The sequence below is a fragment of the Dipteris shenzhenensis genome, chromosome 33 (assembly GCF_047967505.1).
Source record: "Dipteris shenzhenensis isolate YYH24624 ecotype China chromosome 33, Dip_SZ_1.0, whole genome shotgun sequence".
NCBI lineage: Eukaryota > Viridiplantae > Streptophyta > Polypodiopsida > Gleicheniales > Dipteridaceae > Dipteris > Dipteris shenzhenensis.
The window spans coordinates 36,502,482-36,528,981 of NC_141628.1; positions in this window are offsets into that span (position 1 = coordinate 36,502,482).

Here is a 26,500-nt window from a genome sequence, read left to right on the forward strand (position 1 = left end):
AGATCTTGTTTTGCTACATGATATGCAGTAGCAAAAAGATTAAAAGTTACAAGATTGGCCTTATTTTTATTCTTGCTTAGAGCCTCTATTATAACTACCTTTTCTTTTCCATTTAAGTATGATGCTATTCTATGTGCTCGCATTTTTGCGTGTTCTGTAAGAGCACTATGCTAGATATTGATGGAACTAGACTTACCAAACTCACTCTTGCACCCTTTATCTTCTTTACAAAAGGTGTAAAAAATCCTACCCACCTCCCTATCAAAGCATGCCCAATCGAATACTCTCGTCCATCCCTCATTCCACTCACGACGTGCCCCCCTTCCCCCCCACACCCCTTTGCCCCTCCCCCCTCCCCCCTTCCCCCCCCTAGCCGCCAGCCCCCTCCCCCCCCCTCCCCCTCACCAGCCCCCTGCCCCCCCTCCCCCCTTCCCCCTGCTGGCGGCCGCGGCCGCCAACCCCCCCTTCCCCCCCCATTCCCCCTGCTGGCGATCGTGCCCGCTAGCCCCCCCTTTCCCCCCCCTTCCCTGTCTTCCCTCCCACCCCCCTTCCCCTTGCCGGCAACCGCGGCTGCCAGCCCCCCCTTCCCAGCCTCCCCCCTTCCCCCCCCCCTCCCCTTCCGCCAGCACCCCCTGCCCTCCAGCCCCTCCTTCCCCCCGCCCCCCTTCCCCCCCACCCGCCCTTCCCCCTGTTGGCGGCTGTGGCCTCCAGCCCCCCCTTCCCCCACCCCCCCTTCCCCCACCCCTCCCCCCTCCTTCCCCCCCCTCCCCCCCTTCCCCTGCTGGCGACCGTGGCCGCTAGCCCCCCCTTCCCCCCCTTCCCCCTGCTGGCGGCCGCGGTCGCCAGCCCCCCCTTCCCAGCCCCCCCTTCCGCCAGCACCCCCTACCCTCCACGCCCCCTTCCCTCCGTCCCCCTTCCCCCCACCCGCCCTTCCCCCTGCTGGCGGCCGCGGCCGCTAGCCCCCCCCTCCCCCCCCTTTTCCCCCTGCTGGTGGCCGTGGCTGCTAGCCCCCCCTTCCCCCACCCCCCCCTTCCCCCACCCCTTCCCCTGCTGGTGACCGTGGCCGCCAACCCCCCCTTCCCCCTTCCCTGTGCCCTCCACCCTTCCCCCCCCCCTTCACCCCCACCCGCCCTTCCCCCGGCTGGCGACCGCGAGCCCCCCCCTCCCCCCCCCTTCCCCCCCTTCCCCCCCCTCCTTCCCCCTGCTGGCGGCTGCGGCCGCCAGCCCTCCCTTCCCCCCCTTCCCCCACCCCCCCCCTTCCCCCCCCCCTCCCCCCTCCCCTTCCCCTGCTGGCGGCCGTGGCCGCCAGCCCCCCCTTCCCCCTGCCCTCCACCCTTCCCCCGCTTCCCCCCCCCTTCACCCCCACCTGCCCTTCCCCCTACTAGTGGCCACGGCCGCTAGCCCCCCCCCTTCCCCCCCCCCTTTTCGCCCCCCCCCTTCCCCTTCCCCTTCCCCTTCCCCCCTTCAAGGGAGGGTGCCCCAGCCTCGCGCCCCTTCCCCCCCTGCCCCCCTTTCCCCCTCCTTTCCCCCTCCCCCTCTCGACCCCACCCTCGCCTCTCCCTCCCCTCCTCCTCCCTTCCCGCCTGCCCCTCCATCCTCTCCTTCTCCTCCCCTCCTAGTAGGAAACTTTCTCTCTCTAGCTCCTCTCTCTTCAAATTTTTTTAATCCTCTCCTGGCAGGAACCTTTCTCTCTCTAGTTCCTCTCTCTTCAAATTTTTAAAAAAAAATCTAGATAAAGGATTAATTTAAAAAAATTGCTCTTTCTTGCTTTCTTGCTCTTCCTTCCTTGCTTTCTTGATCGTCCTTGCTTTCTTGCTTCAATGAATGAAATGAGGGGAGAATGAATGAAGAAGGAAGACTATATATAAGAAAAATTAGGTTTTCCTCCTCCTCTCCTATTGGCTTTCCATTCCTCCCCTCTCTCCTATTGGCTTTTCATGTATCCCCTCTCCCATTGGCTCCCATTACTCCCCCTCTCCCATTGGACCCCCATCCCTCATCCCAATCTTCCATTAGCCCTCCCCCCATCCATTTCTTCTTCCTCCCCCATTGCCACCACTCCCATCCCACATTTCCACCACGTCGCATACTCCTCCCATTTCCCAAAATCCCATATTTCCCCATCTCACCCTCCTCTTTTTCATCCCCTATTAACTCCCCTCACTCATTTCACTCCCTTATTATCCTACTCCGCTATTACCTTCCCCTTTCCCATTCCATTCTTCCCTCCCCACTCTCACTTCCACTTCCCATTACTCACTTGCCATTTGAAAACTATTAATATATTATTATACTATTTTTTATACTTATTATCATACACCCCTATTACTTCCCTCTCCCATTCACTCCTCCCTCCTCACTCCCACTTCCACTTCCCATTACTCACTTGCTATACACATTTGCAAACTATTAATATATTATTGTATGATTTTTTATACTATTTGCAAACTTACATGTGGGCAAAATCAGAGGTGTCAAAGCGATCCTATTGTGGTCATACAACAACTATGCTTTTATTCAAGGGCGTATTTATCCTCATCAACAAGCTTATTTACTCAAGGTATGAAGTGCATAATTTGTGCACTAGGTGTTTACTTTGTTGTATCAAAATTGTTTGCCACATACACACACATATACACATACCTAGAATTTTTTAATATCATCACATCTACATTCTCCAATGGGCACAAAACTTTGTACATGCCTCAACCTAGGTCGTCTTTACTTGCATACAAAGTGGTGCACCCATCCCATAAGTACTTGTTCGGATAACACACCTCCAAACGTATTTTATGAGGATTGTGCATAACACTAGGAACAAAATGGTGTATAATGTGAGATCGACTATGCAAAGCATATCCAATGGACACAAGACTTTGCACATTCCTCAACCTAGGCAGTATTGACTTGTGTGCAAAGTGGCATCCCCATCTGATAAGTACTTGTTTGAAAAATACACCTACGATCGTGTTTTTTGACTGTTGTACATGACACCAAGGCCAAAAACGGTATCTAATACTCAATCTACCATGTAAAGCATATCTGATGGGCATAATACTTTGCACATGCCTCAAAAGTGGTGGTATGGTATTCCATGCAAAGTGGAACGCCCACTCAATACGTACTTTTTAGAATATCACACCTAGGACCATGTTTTTTATTGGTTGTTGTCCATGACACTAAGGCAAAAACGTTGATTTATGCTTAATCGACAATGCAACGGATATGCGATCATCACAATACTTTGCACACATCTCAACCTAGATTTTATTGACTTACATGCAAAGTGGCGTGCCCATCCCATAAGTACTTAGTCGAATAACACATCTAGGATCGTGTTTTTTGACGGTTGTGCATGACACTAAGGCCAAAACAGTGTTTAATGCTTGTTCGACAATGCAAAGCATATCCGATGGGCACAATACTTTGCACAACCTTCAACTAGGTGGAATTGACTTACATGCAAAGTGGCACGCCCATCCCATAAGTGCTTGATCGGATAACATACCTAGCAGCGTGTTTTTTTACGGCGGATGTGCATGACACTAGAGCAAAAATAGTAATTAATGCTCAATCGACCATGCAAAGGATATCCGATGGGCACAACACTTTTGGTATGCCTCAACCTAGGTGGTATTGAAATGTTCTCAATGAGGCACACCCATCCGATAAGTACTTGGTCAGATAACACACCTAAGGGCATGTTTTTTTGCGGATGTCCATATCACTAGGGAAAAAATGGTGTATAATGCATGTTCGACCATGCAAAGTATATCCAATTGTGACAATACTTTGCACGCACCTCAACTTAGTTGAAACAGACTTGCCTGCAAAGTGGAGCCCCCATCCGATAAGTACTTATTTGAATAACATGCCTACGATCATGTTTTTATATGGTTGTGCATGACACAAAGGCAAAAATAGTGTTTTATGCTTGATCGACAATGCAAAGCATATCCGATGGGCACAATACTTTGCACACACCTTCAACTAGGTGTAATTGACTTACATACAAAGTGGCATTCCCATCACATAAGTAATTGATCAGATAACACACCTAACAGCGTGTTTTTTAAAAGATGTGCATGACACTAAGGCAAAAATGGTATTTAATGCTCGATCGACCATGCAAAGCATATCCGATGGGCACAATACTTTTCCTATACCTTAAACTAGGTGGTATTCAAATGTTCTCAAAGAGGCACACCCATCCGATAAGTACTTGGTCAGATAACATACCTAAGGCATGTTTTTTTGCGGATGTACATATCACTACGGGAAAAACGTTGTATAATGTGTAATCAACCATGCAGAGCATATCCGATGGTGACAATACTTTGCACGCATCTCAAACTAGTTGAAACAGATTTGCGTGCAAACTGGAGCCCCCATCTGATAAGTACTTGTTTGATTAACACACTTAGGACCATGTTTTTTCATGGTTGTGCATGACACAAGGCAAAAACGGTGTTTTATGCTTGATTGACAATGCAAAGCATATCCGATGGGCACAATACTTTGCACACACCTTCAACTAGGTGGAATGGACTTACATGCAAAGTGGCACACCCATCCCATAAGTGCTTGATCGGATAACATACCTAGCAGCGTGTTTTTTTTACGGATGTGCATGACACAAGCAAAAATAGTATTTAATGCTCGATCGACCATGCAAAGGATATCCGATGGGCACAACACTTTTCCTAGACTGCAAGCTAGGTGGTATTGAAATGTTCTCAAAGAGGCACACCCATCCGATAAGTACTTGGTCAGAAAACACACCTAAGGGCGTGTTTTTTTGCAGATGTGCATATCACTCGGGAAAAAATGGTGTATAATGCGTGATCGACCATGCAAAGCATATCCGATGGTGACAATACTTTGCACGCACCTCAACTTAGTTGAAATGGACTTGCGTGCAAAGTGGATCCCCCATCCGATAAGTACTTGTTTGAATAACACACCTAGGACCGTGTTTTTGCATGGTTGTGCATGACACTATGGCAAAAATGGTGTTCTATGCTTGATCGACAATGCAAAGCATATCCGATGGGCACAATACTTTGCACAGGCCTTCAACTAGGTGGAATTGACTTACATACAAAGTGGCACGCCCATCCCATAAGTGCTTCATCAGATAACATACCTAGCAGCGTGTTTTTTTACGGATGTGCATGACACTAAAGCAAAAATAGTATTTAATGCTCGATCGACCATGCAAAGGATATCCGATGGGCACAACACTTTTTGTAAACCTCAACCTAGGTGTTATTGAAATGTTCTCAATGAGGCACACCCATCCGATAAGTACTTGGTCAGATAACACACCTAATGTCATGTTTTTTTATGGATGTCCATATCACTAGGGAAAAAATGATGTATAATGCGTGATCAACCATGCAAATCATATCTGATGGTGACAATACTTTGCACGCACCTCAATGTAGTTGAAACAGACTTGCATGCAAAGTGGAGCCCCCATCCGATAAGTACTTATTTGAATAACATACCTACGGCCGTGTTTTTATATGGTTGTGCATGACATAAAGGCAAAAACAGTGTTTTATGCTTGATCAACAATGCAAAGCATATCCGATGGGCACAATAATTTTCACACACCTTCAACTAGGTGGAATTGACTTACATGCAAAGTGGCATTCCCATCGCATAAGTACTTGATCGGATAACACACCTAGCGGCATGGTTTTTTACGGATGTGCATGACACTAAGGCAAAAATGGTATTTAATGCTCGATCCACCATGCAAAGCATATCCGATGGGCACAATACTTTTCCTACACCTTAACCTAGGTGGTATTGAAATGTTCTCAAAGAGGCACACCCATCCACCGATAAGTACTACTTGGTCAGATAGCATACCTAAGGGCATGTTTTTTTGCGGATGTGCATATCACTACAGGAAAAACGTTGTATAATGTGTAATCGACATGCAGAGCATATCCGATGGTGACAATACTTTGCACGCATCTCAACCTAGTTGAAACGGACTTGTGTGCAAACTGGAGCCCTCATCCGATAAGTACTTGTTTGATTAACACACTTAAGACCGTGTTTTTTCATGGTTGTGTATGACACTAAGGCAAAAACGGTGTTTTATGCTTGATCGACAATGCAAAGCATATCCGATGGGCACAATACTTTGCACACACCTTCAAATAGGTGGAATTGACTTACATGCAAAGTGGCACTCCCATCCCATAAGTGCTTGATCGGATAACATACCTAGCAACGTGTTTTTTTATGGATGTGCATGACACGAGAAAAAATAGTATTTAATGCTCTATCCACCATGCAAAGGATATCCGATGGGCACAACACTTTTTGTACGCCTCAACCTAGGTGGTATTGAAATGTTCTCAAAGAGGCACACCCATCCGATAAGTACTTGGTCAGATAACACACCTAAGGGCATGTTTTTTTGCGAATGTGCATATCACTAAAGAAAAAATGGTGTATAAGGTGTGATCGACCATGCAAAGCATATCCGATGGTGACAATACTTTGCACGCACTCAACATAGTTGAAACGGACTTGCGTGCAAAGTGGATCCCCCATCCGATAAGTACTTGTTTGAATAACACACCTAGGACCGTGTTTTTTTACATGCAAAGTGGCACACCCATCCCATAAGTGCTTGATTGGATAACATACCTAGCAGGCTCGTGTTTTTTTACAGATGTGCATGACACTAGAGCAAAAATAGTATTTAATGCTCGATCGACCATGCAAAGGATAACTTGGCATGTCCATCTGATGAGTACTTGATCGGATAACTTCTCCCACCAATAAATTAAGTACTAGTTAAAAATTATAATAAATGAGTAGATTATTAAAAAGAGACTAATATTTATGTAATTGTTGCTACTGCAGCTTGCTTGTGAAGGACTCTCACAAAGGAGATGGCTATAGATTTTGTTCCAGGGATGGATGTGATTTTATGTAGCAAAAGAGAAGTAGTTGCATTTGCTACAATCCATGATAGTGATCCCAATTCAGTTTGCCACTTTTGAAGACTTGGCGAAGATAAGGTGGCAATTACTATATCAAAGATTCTTAACGCACATGTTGAGCTAAAGTATAAATGTGGAGATATGGAAACACTTGGAGATGTTATGCCCTACAATACATCCAACAAATCATTTATAGCATGGGACAAAGATGAGACTTATGCAACATACATTATCAAGAATACAAAGTGCACCACCTTGGATTTTACTATAGGGGACATTTTACAGATGAGATCATTTGCAAATAAGACTGTAGCAGAAGGTGAAGTATTGGGATTTGAACAAGTGGAGCAATGGTCATTTGCACAGATGAGGATTCTAAAAGTCACTGATGATGGTATGGTTGATAACATAACATCCTTATGTGATCCCTACTATGAGGTAGGCAAGAATATGAGATGGAGCATGCAATTTTTAAACATGAGAAAGAGGCACGTGGTTTTCAATGATAAAGACAAGGTATACTACAATACCAAAGGACCTAAAAAGCATGCCCATGTGCCAGGCTCTATCACTTCAAATGTGGATGATTTCAATATACTCAATTATAGAAGTGGCATCTTATCTGGAGTGGATGAGTTCATTGGTTCCGAGAAACAAAATGATTTTAGAAGCGAAGCCTTATCTAGGGTGGATGAATTCTTGCACAGTGAGAAGGGCAAAGGTTTCAATAGCGATGTCTTGTCAATTGTGGATGAGTTCATGCATATTAACAAACTTGGTGTCAATAAAGCTTGTGGATTTGTGAAAGCCATGCAAGATGTCCCAATGAGTGATGTTCTCTTAGGAGTGGAAGAGTTTCAAGGTTCTCAATACTCTCGTAGAATATTGAATTCATTGAATGGTCCTAAGAGTATGTTAAAAACGAGGATGAGATCAATAGAGGATTATTTAATATTTAACTTTGATTGTGATATGGACAAGGATGCAACGACCAATCCTGGATGCTTGGTTACAAACAAATGTGAGGAGAAGAAGTGCATAAATATAGATAACAACGTGCCCGAGGAACAAAAACGGTCATACATATGCATGAAGAGAAAGCGAATCCAGGCAGATCCACAAAAGCAACCAAAGAGGAAGAGAGTAATGAAGGAGGAGAACATGTTAAATGCCTTGGGATATCTATGTTGCAAGCGAGGATGTATGCGCTTCATTGATCTTGCAAACATCAGGGAATGTAGAGGACATGTGTGGCAAAGAAGAGGAAGCAAAAGAAATGAATACCTTCTCACAAGTCTTTCTTTCTTTCTTCAGAATGGCAATAAAAGGCTAAGTTCAAGACAAAAGGTAAAACCTCTCGTAAATGGAAAAAGGATTTGCAATAAGGCATATTGCAATATTACTGGATTATCCCATGGTACATATTGGGATTTAGTGACCAAGGCAAAGGGCGGCAACAAATTTAGCATTCATGGTAATAGAGGAAGGTCCAAAGAATCTCAACTGTCAAGGTAGCAGCAATTTTGCAAGACTTCATACATGAAAATGCTTTACCTCAACCCCATATATCTACCAAACTCCCTAACGATGACGCGATCACTGAAATGCACCTTCCAATGGGCTTGACAAAGCTCGAAGTATTTGACTCTATTGTAGAAAAGCAAAGGCAAAGAGGGGATGCCGTAGCTTCTTCTCATACTTTGTATACTCTTTGGAAGAAGAACTTTGGATATCTTAAAATCCCAAGGAGGCAAAAAATGTCAAAGTGCAATGTCTGTGATGATTTAAAGCGAGCGATTGAGAGTGCAACATGTCCAAATCAAAGGGAATTATACAAAAAAAACCAAAAATCTCATCATGACCTTATTCGACATTCCAGACAAAAAGATGCATTTTGGAAGGAGCAAGCTATTTCCCATCCCGATGACTACATGTGCCTTATTGTAGATGGCATGGATCAGAATACAACAACATTGCCTTGTTTTGATACCACTCCACCTAGATTACAAGGAAAGCACTTTCTAAAGACACATCTATGTGGAGTGTTAGTGCATGGAATTAAGCTCTTTGCAGATATATGGATTGATTCCTTGCATCTACATGATAGCAATCAAGTTCTAACATCTATTATGAAGGCAATTCGCAATATACATGCAGAAAAAGGTCGCCTACCACTGGCTTTGAGAATACAAGCTGATAATTGCTGGCGAGAAAATAAGAATATACTCATGTTTGCATTCTGCTCCATGCTAGTTGCTCATCGAATCTTCAATGAGGTCAAATGTGGATTTTTGTATGTTGGGCATACACATGAGGATATCGATCAGGTTTTTAGCACAGTCTCAAGGGAGCTTAAATGCAAGGATGTGAAAACAATAGATGACTTGGTAAAAAGATGTGGTAGGCAAGTTGGTGGTCGTAAGGAAAGTACAGTATGTGAGAGGCTCGAAAGAATGTATGATTGGAAGAGCTTCATTCTACCTTTCATACAAACGGGTGGTGATGCATTGACAGGTCATACCAATCCACACTACTTTCATTTTTTTTTTAAAGATGAAAAACTTGTAATGCAATGGCAACAGTATTCTCATGATACAAAATGGGAACCTAAAGAACCTTACAGTCTCTTAACTTCAATTCCTAGCAAGGAAAGGTATCCAACATGGGCTCCTATACAAGAATTCAATGAGAGGTCTAACTGTGAAATAGAAGGATTAAAAGCATTTATTACATACAAAGAGGAAATGCTCCGGAGATATCCTAATTCGAAGCCTACTTGGAGAGAACACACTACCACTGTAATTAACAAGACACGAAATTTAATAAAGGACCTTGAGAGAATGCGAGGCTCAAAGGATGTTAAGGAAGAATGCAATATGTTTTGGCCAAATGTTCATAACGATTTGCGCCCAACTCCAGTCTTTGAAAATGAATTTGTATCATTACTCCCATATCCATATTGTGGACTGAAGAAGAGAGAGTTTATGCCACAAGTAGATATAGAGGTTGATTGTTTTGTTGTGGTTCGGCCATCGGATGATGAATATGAGAATGTGAAGTTTTGGGTTACAAAAGTAGTTGATGTGCAAAGAGATGGCCAAGCGAGAGCTACAACATTTACAGCGGTATGGTATGAGCCAAAGGGCAGGAAGGAGAATATGGATAACAAGACATTGTATACTAATTGTATAATGAAGGAGTGGGTCCCAAATGATGAAGCGGTCTCTCAAGTTTCGACGGAGACAATCATAGTGTCGTGGCATTCAAGGGCAAAGAAATCAAAGAAGCGCATGGGATATGAGGTAGAAGGAAAAATAAAAATACCACAGCAAACTATTTTGCATATACATGAACTTTTAAGGATGCTCGCCATGGAGGAAGTAGAAGGAGACAGTGCAAATGAAGAATATCCATGATTAAAGCTTTGTATATTTGAAGTCCATTGAAGGATTTTATTTGGGTACTAGGCAAGAAGCCAATCCAAGACAATTATAATCAGAGTCATCACCTCCTATGTCAAATGAGAGTCAAAATATGCACTAGATGTCACCCAAGGGTCAAGGCTTGCAAGGACAATAGGGAGTTAATGCAGATGGCACCTAGCAAGGGACTATCACATTGAGCAATAAGACAATGGGGAGTCAATGCACCCAAGGGGCAAGGCTTGGCAAGACAACTTGTGGGAGTTAATGCAGATGGCACCTGTATTTTGCACTGGATGTCACCCAAGGGTTAAGGCTTGGCAAGATAATAGGGAGTTAATGCAGATGGCACCTGGCAAGGGACTATCGCATTGAGCAATAAGACAATGGGGAGTCAATGCACCCAAGGGGCAAGGCTTGGCAAGACAAGTGGGAGTCAAATTATGCAGATGGCACCTGGCAAGGGACTGTCGTGACATTGAGCAATAAGACAATGGGGAGTCAATTTATGCAGATGGCACGAATTGAGGCTCTTTAAGAGCAACAATTTAAATTGTAAACATATGTTCAATCTATATCATTTTGGATATAAAGACTCTAGCTGAGAGCAACATCTTTCAATGTAATCATATAATAATAGCTATAATTGCTATTATACCTCTTTGGTTCAATACAAAACTTGGGTCTTATGGCATCATGTCTTTTTTCTATTTATTAAAAGTTTTAAAAATTTTGTGCATATTGCGAGTGACAATGTTATTTTCATGAAATATTTAAGTCTCCTTTCATGGATTTATAAATTTATCACATTAAGGAAAAACGTCAAGGAAAAATATTAAAAATAACTAAATTAACAAATAACTTAGATATAGCTAGAATTTCTAATACAGGATTATTTCAAATTCTTGCATATTGGTGCAAAAGTATAGATTGAAAAAACAATATTTTTATGTGAATATGATAGTGCCACAAAGTGAACTTTTGATTTGGGAAGAATATTTTCAGAAAGTAAAATTTTGATTTGGGAAGGATATTTTCACAAAGTAGTGTTTTCATTTGGGAAGGATTTTTGGGCTTCATCCAAAAACAAGTGAAAAAGTCCAAAATTAATGAAATAGGTGTTATCAAATCTTGGCCATGAGGGTGTGGGTCCACTGGTCGTCATTAACTGGGGGTGTTACGACAAAAGGGTCCATGCCTTAGGCATGAGTCTGTAGTTTGTATATACTTCGGCATGCATATGCTTTTGCCTGTCGGCTCATTTGAGCGATTTTGTATTACCCTTTTCGAAAGGAAAATTTTGTAACAAACAAGGTTGTATATACCTCGGCATGTATATGCTTTTGTTTGTCAACTCATTTGAGCAATTTTGTATCACCCTTTTCACAAGCAAGGTTTGAGAGTTTTATCTCGCCTATTTGCTTGTAGACATTCTTTTGTAATGCAAAAAACTAAACATTAGTGGTGCAAAATAAGACCACAGCAAGGCCTGTTTCGCCCCACTATTTTTTTTAAAAAAATTTTGTTAAGGGTCGGTTTATACCGATGCTTTACCAATGTTGGTATATACCAACCTTTACCAGTGTCATTATATACCCATGCTTATATAGCGACTCATGTTTTTCAACGTTAATAGCGAAAAAAATAACAACTTTTGCGCCTTTTTTTTTAAATTAGTGTAAAAAAGGTCGGTATTTCTATCAAAAAACGACTTGTACCTTGTAGTGGCACCCAAATGACCTTCCTCTTTAGGTTTGATGCATGGACCATTTGAAAATGGAGATTTTGGAGTCCTCTCCCTACAAAAAAGAGATCTGCATAGACTTATAGATCTATCCAAGTTTGTCTTTAAGGGGGTCAAGCAAGAAAGATACAAAATTGAGAATGGATAAAGGCAATGATTAAGCACTAATCTCCTTAGTACAAGATTAGCCTATTATCCTCTCCATTTAAATCCCATTTCTCCTTGAATCTATCCATGAACTAGTACCATCAACACACTATTCAAAATTTTTAGCCTTTCTCTCTTGGTTTGGACTTTTTTTTGGAGCATATCCTCTCCACTCAACTTCACTTAGTGAGCTAAAAAATTGGGTTTTTTAGAGCACTAAATGGGTCACTTATATACAAATATGACCTTATTAAGCTAAAAAGTCAAGTGGTGAGCTCTAATTTTAAAAAAAATAGCTCAGTGAAGCTATAATTCCCAAACTCATGCATGGTGCCCCCATCCAATAACTATAATAATAATAATATTAGTCTCCTGACTCAAGTTCAATTTTAACACTATGAAGTGAAAATATGACACCATATGAAAAGAGTTTGTTGAATTCAACATATAAGTGGTGTATAGATACACCATTTTTTTGAAAAAAAAGAGTTTGTTGAATTCAATATAGTGGTGTATGGATACACCCTTTTTTTGAAAAACAAATCATACAATAAATTATCTTATTGGTGGTGTATAGATACACCATTTGTATGGAAAAAAGCATACAAAACATTATCTTATGCATCTGAATCTCGTTCAGAGTCATCAGATTCATGTAATGTATTTGCGCTTGATGGGTCAAGTCTTGCCAAATGATGTTTAATATGGACACGACTTGGATCAGGGATTGTGATACATTTTTCAACATTGTATCCATGCTTCTTTATAAAACTTCGTGTCCTCGATTTCCAGCAATGAATAATGCTACTGACTTCCACCTCTACTAATCCCTCATTATTTGGAATCCATTCACATTTCTTTTGCAAGCATCCCTCATAGAGTTGTTTTATTGTATATATTCTCGGGAGATTTTTCAATGGCTTTGGTTCATACCATAAAGTTGTAAATGTTATAGGAGTTTCCTTGTCATCCCTTTCTATCTTAGCAACCTTTGCAACCCAAATTGGGCCACCTTGGTCATCCAACTCTGAACCTGGATAAGATGCCCAAACTGTAACAAATAGACCCTCTTCAATCTCATTAGATGGTATAAACTCTGGTAAGGTTTTGTCTCCCTTGCTGCCACAATATTTTTGAGGTAAAAGGCATTCCTCTGCTTCCTCCATATCTACTGACATATTTATATCCAAAGGAAAACTTGGTGACCTAGCTTGTTCAAGCCAAAAGGATTCACAATATTCAATGCTCATTAAGTTTTCTTGTCTTTCTAAAGATTGGATAAGTGCTTCAGTTGATTTAATTGTCTCCAAATTCTTAGTTGATTGCTCAAGATATTTCTGCATCATACTTTGAAGATGTTTAATGAAGTCTTTCAAGCCTTTCATTTCATCTATGTCAAGTGATTTGTCTTTTGCAAGAACAAATCTAGTTTCCTCTAATGGAATTATTCGTTGTAATAAAGCATATGACTCACTCAATAAATGATCTCCATCTACTGAGTAGTGCTTCCATTGCATCACTGGAATATTATTATGCATGTGAAACTGAAAATAGTGTGGATTTGTGTGTCCTATTAGGGCATCATCTCCTGTTTGTAAATGTGGCTCTATGAATGCTCTCCAATCTACCATCCTCTCTAAGATAGCCACTTTTGTTTCTTCCTTGCGAGAACCTTATTATTACTTAATAACTTCTATATCAAAACTAGCAGAGAAGGCATTAAACCTAAACCCTACATCCTAAACTTTAAATAAAAAATACCAAAACATCTTAACCATCGTAAATCTTAAACTCTAAATATTTAATTCCTAAACCTAAACCCTAAATCCTAAACTCCTAAACAATAAATCCTAAACCTTAAACCCTAAACTCTAAATCCTAAACCCTAAATCTTAAATCCTAAATCCTAATCCTTAACCCTAAAATAAAACCAAAATTTAATGAATTTTTTTAATTTGTGCAACAGGTTGGATATATCGCCCAACCTATTGCTTGAGCAACAGGTTGGATATATCAAGCAACAGGTTGGGGGATATATCCAACCTGTTGCACAAATCAAGAATTTTTCTTATTTGTGCAACAATTTGATATATAGTTGGGGAATATATCCAACCTACAACTCAAGAATTTTCTTGATTTGTGCAAGGTTGGATATACCCCCAACCTGTTGCTCGAGCAATAGGTTGGGAGGTATATCCAACCTGTTGCACAAATCAAGAATTTTCTTGATTTGTGCAATAGGTTGGGGTTACCCCAACTGAGGCCTGTTGTTGGATATATCCCCCAACCTATTGCTTGAGCAACAAGTTGGGGGATATATCCTATCTGTTGCACAAATCAAGAAAATTCCTTGATATTTGCAATAGGTTGAGTGCACCATTAACCTATTCGACTTGCAACAATTTGGAGGATATATTAAACGTATTGCACAAATTGAAAAAAATCATAAAATTTTGATTGTATTTTAGGGTTAGGGTTTAGGGTTTAGTATTTAGGGTTAAGGATTTAGGGCTTAGGATTTAAGATTTAGTGTTTAGGGTTTCATGTTTATGATTATGTTTTTAGGGTTTAGGGTGTAGGATTTAGGGTTTAGGGTTTAGGATTTAGGGTTTAGGGTTTAGGGTTTAAAATCTAGGGTTTAGGGTTTAGCATTAAGCATTGGTTTAAAATTATTGTTTTAGGGTTTAGGATTTAGGATTTAGGTTTTAGGGTTTAGTATATAAGATCATGAGCTTAGAGTCTAGAATCTAGGGTTTAGAATTGAAAATTAGGTTTTAGAATTTAAGTTATAGGGGTTAGGGTTTAAGGTTTAGGGATTATAACTGTTATATAAGTTTAAGAGCTTAGATTGTATAACCTAAGATTTAGGGAACTTTAGGATTTAAGATGTAGGATGTAAGATTTAAGATATATAGACTATATAAAATATGCATTCTAAAGTATTTAGTTTAGATATATATAGACTATATGTTATATGCTTTCCAAAGTGTTTTGTTTATAGGTACGATTCTTTGCAAAGGCTTTACTTTAAGTAAGTATAAGTCTACCTAGTCAAAGTATCCTACTGATTAGGGACAAGCACATAGGCTAAAAGGACACCGATTCATATTTTCTTACATTCATGCTACATGGTGTATCAGAAGGTACGATCCTTTGCAAAGGCTTTACTTTAAGTAGTTATAAGTGTACCTAGTCAAAGTATCCTACTGATTAGGGACAAGTACATAGGCTAAAAGCACACCGATTCATATTTTCTTATAGTCATGCTGCATGGTGTATCAGAAGAAATGAAAAAGTATGTAATAAGAAATATTCACAAGAAATATGTATTCCATATCATGGATACCATGGATATCTGGTGATTGCTAAAGTAAAAAACTGATATGGATGCAATGATACTGTAGATTTGTGCAAAGCCTTAAACTTTGTTTAAGGTTTTCGCAAAGTATTACACATAGTAATAAAGATAAGTAAGTATGATAAACCTCTTCTAGATTCTATGGTTTTAAATACCTACCTTACAAATACATTATCTAATTTTTCATTCTTTGACTAACTAACAAGTGTTATACACATGGAATAAAAGCATACATGCTAAAAGTAAGTGTGTAAATTTTAATCTTCTCTTATTTTTAAAATTAATTCAATTCTTCTATTGACTACTTTTAAAACTGAAAGGTTATTAGTATATAATCTACATAATTTTAAATGTTATTAATGTATAATATTAATTATTTATATATTTATTTAAATTTATATAATAATAAATTTATATTTATATTAGTTTTTAAGTTAATAATGTATAGAATAGCAATATATTCACTAATTCTTCATTGTTTTAAGAATAAGTATTATATAAAGCACATATGCTAGAAGACCTCCCTTTCAAGTTATATTTTTTTAATTAATGTATTTATATATTTATTTATATAATAATTATATAATATTTATATTAATTTATAGATTAATAATATATATTTTTAGCAAAATTATATTTTAACATTAGTTAATAAAAATTTATTATATAATGGAGTAAAAATATTATAAATGGATTTCTTATATTAATAAAGTGTCGTGAGAAGAGTTTTTTGGAAAGATTTATGATTATATTTTGTTTTGAAGTTGTTGCATATGCAATAGGTAGGGACGTTTGAGTAGTTTTGAGGTTGAAAGAGAAATTTGTAATAAAGTGTTGTGAGAAGAGTTTTTTGGAGAGATTTATGATTAATTTTTGTTTTGAAGTTGTTGCGTATGCAATAGGTAGGGAGGTTTGAGTGGTTTTCAGGTTGAGAGAGAAATGTGTAATAGATTTCTTTTTTTTTAAAGGAGTTTTTTGGAGAGATTTATGATTAAATTTTGCTTTGAAGTTGTTGCGTACGCAATAGGTAGGGAGGTTTGAGTGATTTTGAGGTTGAGAGAGAAATTTGTAATAGATTGTTTTTTTTTGTTGATGAGTTTTTTGGAAAGATTTATGATTAAATTTTGTTTTGAAGTTGTTGCGTACGCAATAGATAGGGTTTGAGTGGAACAAATGCATATATATGTCGGACATATACAACAGTGTTTGTAACAAAATTACCCTATCGAAAGGGCGATACAAAATTGCTCAAACGAGCGGATATACAAAATGGTCGAAAGGGCGATACAAAATTGCTCAAACGAGCAGATATACAAAATGCTACTACCACTACTCATCCGAATCCGAATCATCTTCGTCTTGTTGTCCTGTTCCTTGGTCCTTGACACCTGCATCTTCTCCCTCATCCTCGCCACCTGTGTCCAATCCTTGGCCCTATTGATCGCTCGCCTCCGATGATGGGACGGTTGAGCTTTGACCCTAAGAGTGAACCATATAAATCGAAAATTAGATTGGAACTTAAATTAAAAAGTGAGATTACAAGTAGAAGTAAACTTATACCGTCCACCTCAGCCCAATCGACCGTCGCTCCCATTGCCTCTTGCTTAATGAACCACGGCTTTGTTCCTATCCGAAATGCGCGCCACGTCTCTGCATCTATAAGAAGAAGACCCATCGCAGCTTGCTGTGGATCCAATTTACGAGAGTTAGAGTTAGCTAAAGTGCATGTAATATGTAAGTAAAACAAATAGAACAATACATTAAATGGGAAGAAGTAGACTTACCACGGTTGCCTCGAATGCATACCGTCCACCTGCACCAAAGTGCGAAGTACCTACGATGTCAAGCCGTCTCTTCGCAGCCCTCCTCTGACCCTCGAACATTTTGGGATGGTCCCTATGTTGCTTCTTGAAGTACTTCCAATCAGCTTTGTCTGCCCAGCTAGGTTTAGCCAACCCCTTTGTAATGGAAGTATGCAAGGTTGATCTACGATGCTTCAGGACCAAACCCATGCGCTCTCGCATATAATCATCATTAAACTCCACATTTGGCAGATTAGGGTATCTTTGTTTTAACTCATTGATCACCGCCTGCTTCTTTTGGGCATCTTGATACCGCCGATGTGATTTGATAGGAGAGATCCCCTGATGAGTAAGGGGGACTGACGGTAGCAGAGTCTAAAGGAGTGGAAGCTGCGCGAGTGCTTCCAGAGCGAGGAGTAGCAGTGGGAGTAAGAGAGGGAAAGGGACCTAACTGATACTGTGTCTCCGGACCAAGTGGAGACCTAAAGGAGTGTGAAAAAGATATATCTTGCTCCATGCTATCATCCCTCACTTCAGATTGATGGACATATAAATCCCGCACCATATCATCAAACACCTCCTCCTCCATGGCTTCATGAGGTAATGGCAGAGGGCTACTATCACCATCACTCCATGCATTCGTAACAGTCCCTCCTGAAGATCCTGCCTCATATCATCGATGCTTCACCTCCTCACGACGAGCATAGGGCAACATATGCAGGTGTGGCATTGCATCTTGTATCAAATCAAAATGGGATCGTAACTCAAACATATGAACACCCATAGGTATCTCAATCAACCTTAACTCTTTAACACTTACCATGTTTACGGTCACATCCCATTCTCCATACTTTGAGATGTGATTGAGTGTAAGCTTGCATGCACGATACATGTTTCCTCGACATCAATCACACATACATTTGATTTTTTGCTCCAACCACATTTCACGATGGTGGATACGGAGGGATTCATCCTCACTAGAGCTACTTGTTGAAGATGAAGACATCCTTAAAATAAACAACCCAAAAAATTTCCTCTTGTATCAAATATTTAATCTTAAATCTCTATGGTGCGTCTAATACCGCATCTGTTCTATGGTGTGTGTCTATAGGCACATCTACACCATGTTGTAGACGTGCAATTAGACGAGCATTTAGATGGATAATTAGACGTGCTTATAGACGCGATTTTCAAACCTACTTTTATTGCGGTTGCTTTTCTTCACATACTTTTTGCATCGTGCAGCTTGCTTTGCTATTAATAGACATAGTTCCAAGCATCCACACTTATCTCCAAGCACCCACACTTATCTCCAAGCTTACACAATCATCTCCAAGCACACAAGAGAAGAGGGTGAACAAGGAAGAGAAGAAAGAGAAGCAAAGGGTGAAGAAGAAAGAGAAGAAAGAGAAGCAGCTTTGAAGAAGGACAAGAAGCTTCCATACCTTTATCCAAGGTAAGTCTCTTTATGGTTGATCTTCTTTGAAAATTTCTCTCTTTGGATTTTTCCTTTGTCGTATCTAAGAAATGAATGTTTTTGGTACTAGTGTTGTGCTTTTGTGTCGGACACATGTCCTTTTCGAGTTTCTTTTTTTCTTTTTTCCAGTTCATCATGTGGCTAGGAAGCTCTTCAAGCTCACCTAATCTTTGGGAGACCATCTTTTGGGAGTTATATGACCTTTTGGGGCACCCTCCCAGTCCTGGGGAGTTATACGGCTACATGTCGAGTACTCTAAGCACCCCCTAGGAGTCGGCACTACAGATTGCAAACTAGCCCAACCCCACACCAGCTGAGATTACCCTAGTAGAGTCAACAGAGCCCACCCAGCTACAGAGTCGAGCCCCTTCCCCCATGCCATCAATAGCCCCTTCCCCCATGCTGTCAAGAGGCCCTTCTGCCTCACAGAGCTGTCGGCGTACTCCTGTGTAGTCGAGACTCGGTTCTCCAACTACGAGTAGTCCACATATATCCGTGCAATCAAGAGTCGCTTCTCTAGCTATGAGTGGCTAGCATACTAGCTCGATACAACACAGTAGCGGGCGTAGTAGTAGGGAGAGCAGTGGGGGATGCATGGCATAGTGCTTTGGGAGGGGTGGTGGTGGCTCGGGGGGTCACTATATATAAACCCTCTATATCACGTGCATTCAAGGCATATTTGTAAAATCCCTTATCTGTAAATTTTTCATTAATAAGATGTATCCTTTTTCTATACAAATCTATAATTTTTTTCTAAAATTGTTTTAAATAACCCCTTATGTAAATTAACTTTTGTAAAAGTTAGAAATTAAAAATATCCTTCTGTTGAACTCATGTGATAGGGTTACATATGATGAGCGACCCCCCCGAGGGTGGTGGGGAAGAGGATGATTCAGATGATTTAGACGTGCCTCTGGGTGATGGTACGATCTACTATAACATCACTTAGATAGGATGCATCTTGATGGATGGATGGGGGAAGGACATCATGTCCTTTATGCGCTCTGTAATTGCTAACAATTATAGAGATTGCTTTATTCACTACAAAGACCATCCAAAGAGGTTGGTTGAGGAGAGCCTCGCTACTATTCACTCTAGGTATCCTAACCCCCCCAATGTTCGGTTCACAAAGAAATGGGCCAAGTTACGATACTTAGCAATAAAAGATCTTCGCTTAAGAGGCAGGCACTCGCGGAGCTTGCCAGGCTCGAGGGAGGTCAACCACCAAGGGGCCTGCCCCACACCACTCACAAGCATGAGTGGAAGAAAGCAATGAAGTCAACAAAGGAGGAACCCTGTCTGCAACACGTGGAGGCAAGAAGGATCCAAATGGAGCAATATGGAAGCATGCATTTTGGAGCAGGGGGTGTTGAATCATGGAAGGCCCAATTTGTAAGTATCGATCTCAAATTATATTGTTTATGTATTTTATTAGGAGGTTGTTTCTTTGTACTAATCCCTCCGCAAATTGTGTCATCTTGTAGCTTGATATCATGGGCAGGTACCCTACTCCTGTCGAGACAACCTACGACTGCCACCATTGCAGAGGAGATACATGGAGGCACTTCTATAACGATGGGTTGATTACTGAGGAGCAATATATCTGGGCTACTAGAGCGCCCCCTGAGATATTTGAAAGTAATTAAAATAATGTCAATATAATAAGTAAAGATTTTAGTTTTCATACATTGATATATGTTGTCCCTTGTTTAAGGACCCTGCACAAGAAGATGAAGAAGTTATAAAAACTAACAAGTTAGCAACAATTGCTAAGAGCCTCATTGAGCAAAAGTTGAACAAAAGAGATTACATTTATATCCAAAGATAGTTTGTAAAACTTAGCAATCGTTGAGAGTCTTCATGGTGAAAAAATTGAACAAAAGAGACATCTACATCCAAATACAGTTTATAACAACTCAATAATTGTTGAGAGCCACCAAGAAAAAATTGAACAAATGAGATTATATCCAAGGAAATTTTTGCCATAAAAGTAATATATTATCGTTGTTGGAACAAAAGTTTACATCTGACGAGGCTGACCACTTAGCCATTCGCGACATCCCAAAAGATTACATCTAGTGAGGATAACCACTCAACCATTGCAGAGTGGTTACAACCCTCATTGAGAAAAAGTTGCAGAGTGGTTACAACCCTCATTGAGAAGACCATGCACAATTATAGGAGACTGAATGCGGGTCCAACAATAACATGAGAAAACTCTTCCCTAAAAAAGGCTTAGCCCTTCATCAACATCTCCAAAAAATTCATAGAGCACATCCATAAAGAGGCTAGCTACATGCAATCCATCCAAGGTTGCAACCTGGAGATGTGGGGGGAATCAATGGAGATTACAAAGACTATGCATAAGAGGAGGCATTTCACTTCCTAATGAGTGCAACACAATGACCTTATATTCAAAATTAGAGAAAATTAGAATCGTGTTGAATCCGGGGGTATTATAGTTTGCATCGCTTCCTATCATGGTGATGATGAAGAGGTAAAAAGAGGTAAGTAATGGAGCAGATGAGTAGGGTAATAGATGAGAGAAGGAGCAGGGGGGACCTTGTATGCAAAATCAAAGAAGATTGGAATCACATTAAATCAAGGGGGGTAATATTGTTGGCATCATTTCCTACCATGGTGATGATATTAACACCTATTTCATTAATTTTGGACTTTTTGTGTTGTTTTTGGACGAAGCCCAAAAATCCTTCCCAAATGAAAACTTTACTTTGTGAAAATATCCTTACCAAATCAAAATTTTACTTTCTGAAAATATTCTTCCCAAATCAAAAGTTCACTTTGTGGCACTATCATATTCACATAAAAATATTGTTTTTCCAATCTATACTTTTGCACCAACATGCAAGAATTTGAAATAATCCTATATTAGAAATTCTAGCTATATCTAAGTTATTTGTTAATTTAATTATTTTTAATATTTTTCCTTGACGTTTTTCCTTCCCAAATCAAAATTTCACTTTGTGGCACTATCATATTCACATAAAAATATTGTTTTTTCAATTTATACTTTTGCACCAACATGCAAGAATTTGAAATAATCCTATATTAGAAATTCTAGCTATATCTAAGTTATTTGTTAATTTAATTATTTTTAATATTTTTCCTTGACGTTTTTCGTTGACGTGATAAATTTATAAATCCATGAAAGGAGACTTAAATATTTCATGAAAATAACATTGTCACTCGCAATATGCACAAAATTTTTAAAACTTTTAATAAATAGAAAAAAGACATGATGCCATAAGACCCAAGTTTTGTATTGAACCAAAGAGGTATAATAGCAATTATAGCTATTATTATATGATTACATTGAGAGACGTTGCTCTCAGCTAGAGTCTTTCTATCCAAAATGATATAGATTGAACATATGTTTACAATTTAAATTGTTGCTCTTAAAGAGCCTCAATTCGTGCCATCTGCATAATTTGACTCCCCATTGTCTTATTGCTCAATGCCACAACAGTCCCTTGCCAAGTGCCATCTGCATAATTTGACTCCCACTTGTCTTGCCAAGCCTTGCCCCTTGGGTGCATTGACTCCCCATTGTCTTATTGCTCAATGCGATAGTCCCTTGCTAAGTGGCATCTGCATTAACTCCCTATTGTCTTGCCAAGCCTTGACCCTTGGGTGACATCCAGTGCAAAATATAGGAGCCATCTGCATTAACTCCCACATGTTATCTTGCCAAGCCTTGCCCCTTCGGTGCATTGACTCCCCATTGTCTTATTGCTCAATGTGATAGTCCCTTGCCAGGTGCCATCTGCATTAACTCCCTATTGTCTTGGCAAGCCTTGACCCTTGGGTGACATCCAGTGCATATTTTGACTCTCATTTGACATAGGAGGTGATGACTCTGATTATAATTGTCTTGGATTGGCTCCTTGCCTAGTACGCAAATAAAATCCTTCAATGGACTTCAATACAAAGCTTTAATCATGGACATTCTTCATTTGCGCTGTCTCCTTCTACTTCCTCCATGGTGAGCATCCTTAAAAATTCATGTATATGCAAAATAGTTTGTTGTGGTATTTTTATTTTTCCTTCTACCTCATATCCCATGCGCTTCTTTGATTTCTTTGCCCTTGAATTCCAAGACACTATGATTGTCTCCGTCGAAACTTGAGAGACTGCTTCATCATTTGGGACCCACTCCTTCATTATAGAATTAGTATACAATGTGTTGTTATCCATATTCTCCTTCCTGCCCTTTGGCTCATACCATACCGCTATAAATGTTGTAGCTCTCCCTTGGTCATCTCTTTGCACATCAACTACTTTTGCAACCCAAAACTTCACATTCTCATATTCATCATCCGATGGCCGAACCACAACAAAACAATCGACCTCTATATCTACTTGTGGCATAAACTCTCTCTTCTTGGGTCGACAATATGGACGTGCGAGTAATGATACAAATTCATTTTCAAAGACTGGAGCTGGGCGCAAATCGTTATGAACATTTGGCCAAAACATATTGCATTCTTCCTTGACATCCTTTGAGCCTCGCATTCTCTCAAGGTCCTTTATTAAATTTCATGTCTTGTTAATTACAGTGATAGTGTGTTCTCTCCAAGTAGGCTTTGAATCAGGATATCTCCAAAGCATTTCCTCTTTGTATGTAATAAATGCTTTTAATCCTTCTATTTCACAATTAGACCTCTCATTGAATTCTTGTATAGGAGCCCATGTTGGATACCTTTCCTTGCTGGGAATTAAAGTTAAGAGACTGTAAGGTTCTTCAGGTTTCCATTTTGTATCATGAGAATACGGTTGCCATTACATTATGGGTTTTTCGTCTTTTAAAAAAAAACGAAAGTAGTGTGGATTGGTATGACCTGTCAATGCATCACCACCCGTTTTTATGAAAGGTAGAATGAAGCTCTTTCAATCATACATTCTTTCGAGCCTCTCACATACTGTACTTTCCTTATGACCACCAACTTGCCTGCCACATCTTCTTACCAATTCATCTATTGTCTCCACATCCTTGCATTTAAGCTCCCTTGAGACTGTGCTAAAACCGTGATCGATATCCTCATGTATATGCCCAACATACAAAAATCCACATTCGACCTCATTGAAGACTCGATGAGCAACTAGCATGGAGCAGAATGCAAACATGAGTACATTCTTATTTTCTCGCCAGTAATTATCAGCTCGTATTCTCAAAGTCGATGGTAGGCGACCTTTTGATTTGTTGGATGTATTGTAGGGCATAACATCTCCAAGTGTTTCCATATCTCCACATTTATACTTTAGCTCAACATGTGCGCTAAGAATCTTTGATACAGTAACTGCCACCTTATCTTCGCCAAGTCTTCGAAAGTGGCAAACTGAATTGGGATCACAATCATGGATTGTAGCAAATGCAACTACTTCTCTTTGCTACATAAAATCACATCCATCCCTGGAACAAAATCTATAGCCATCTCCTTTGTGAGAGTCCTTTGCAAGCAAGCTGCAGTAGCAACAATTACATAAATATTAGTCTCTTTTGATTAATCTATTCATTTATTATAATTTTTAATTAGTATTTAATTTATTGGTGGGAGAAGTTATCCGATCAAGTACTCATCAGATGGACATGCCAAGTTATCCTTTGCACGGTCGATCGATCATTAAATACTATTTTTGCTCTAGTGTCATGCACATCCGTAAAAAAACACAAGCCTGCTAGGTATGTTATCCAATCAAGCACTAATGGGATGCATGTGCCACTTTGCATGTAAGTCAATTCCACCTAGTTGAAGGTGTGTGCAAAGTATTGTGCCCATCGGATATGCTTTGCATTGTCGATCAAGCATAAAACACCGTTTTTGCCTTAGTGTCATGCACAACCATGAAAAAACACGGTCCTAAGTGTGTTAATCAAACAAGTACTTATTGGATGGGGGCTCCACTTTTTACGCAAGTCCATTTCAACTAGGTTGAGATGCGTGCAAAGTATTGTCACCATCGGATATGCTCTGCATGGTCGATTATGCATTATACAATGTTCTTCCCGTAGTGATATGCACATCTGCAAAAAAACACGCCCTTAGGTATATTATGTAACCAAGTACTACTTATCAGATGGGTGTGCCTCTTTGACAAAATTTCAATACCACCTAGGTTAAGGCATAGGAAAAGTATTGTTCCCATCAGATATGCTTTGCATGGTCGATCGAGCATTAAATACTATTTTTGCTCATATCATGCACATCCGTTAAAAAAACACGCTACTAGGTGTGTTATCCAATCAAGTACTTATGCGATGGGAATGCCACTTTGCATGTAAGTCAATTCCACCTGGTTGAAGCTGTGTGCAAAGTATTGTGCCCATCGGATATGCTTTGCATTGTCGATCAAGCATAAAATACGGTTTTTGCCTTAGTGTCATGCACAACCATATAAAAACATGGTCCTAAGTGTGTTAATTAAACAAGTATTTATCGGATGGGGGCTCTAGTTTGCATGCAAGTCCGTTTCAACTAGGTTGAGATGTGTGCAAAGTATTGTCACCATCGGATATGCTCTGCATGGTCGATTACACATTATACAACGTTTTTCCCGTAGTGATATGCACATCCGCAAAAAAACATGCTCTTAGGTATGTTATCTGACCAAGTACTTATCGGATGGGTGTGCCTCTTTGAGAACATTTCAATACCACCTAGGTTAAGGTGTAGGAAAAGTATTGTGCCCATCGGATATGCTTTGCATGGTCGATCGAGCATTAAATACTATTTTTGCTCTAGTGTCATGCACATCCGTAAAAGAACACGCTGCTAGGTATGTTATCCGATCAAGCACTTATGGGATGGGCATGCCACTTTGCAAGTAAGTTGATTCCACCTAGTTGAACGTGTGTGCAAAGTATTGTGCCCATCGGATATGCTTTGCATTGTCGATCAAGCATAAAACACTGTTTTTGCCTTAGTGTCATGCACAACCATGAAAAAACACGGTCCTAGGTGTGTTCTTCAAACACTTGAGTACTTATTGGATGGGGGCTCTACTTTGCACACAAGTCTGTTTCAACTACGTTGAGGTGTGTGCAAAGTATTGTCACCATCGGATATGAGTGGCATGGTTGATCACGCATTATATACCGTTTTTTCTCTAGTGGTATGCACATCTGAAAAAAACACGCCCTTAGGTATGTTATCTGACCAAGTACTTATCGGATGGGTGTGCCTCTTTGAGAACATTTCAATACCACCTAGGTTGAGGTATAGGAAAAGTATTGTGCCCATCGGATATGCTTTGCCTGGTCGATCAAGCATTAAATACCATTTTTTACCTTAGTGTCATGCACATCCGTAAAAAAACACGCTGCTAGGTGTTATCCGATCAAGCACTTATGCAATGGGAATGCCACTTTTCATGTAATTCAATTCAACCTAGTTGAAGGTGTGTGCAAAGTATCGTGCCCATCGAATATGCTTTGCATTGTCGATCAAGCATAAAATACCGTTTTTGCCTTAGTTTCACGCACAACCATGAAAAAACACGGTCCTAAGTGTGTTAATTAAACAAGTACTTATCGGATGGGGGCTCCACTTTGCACACAAGT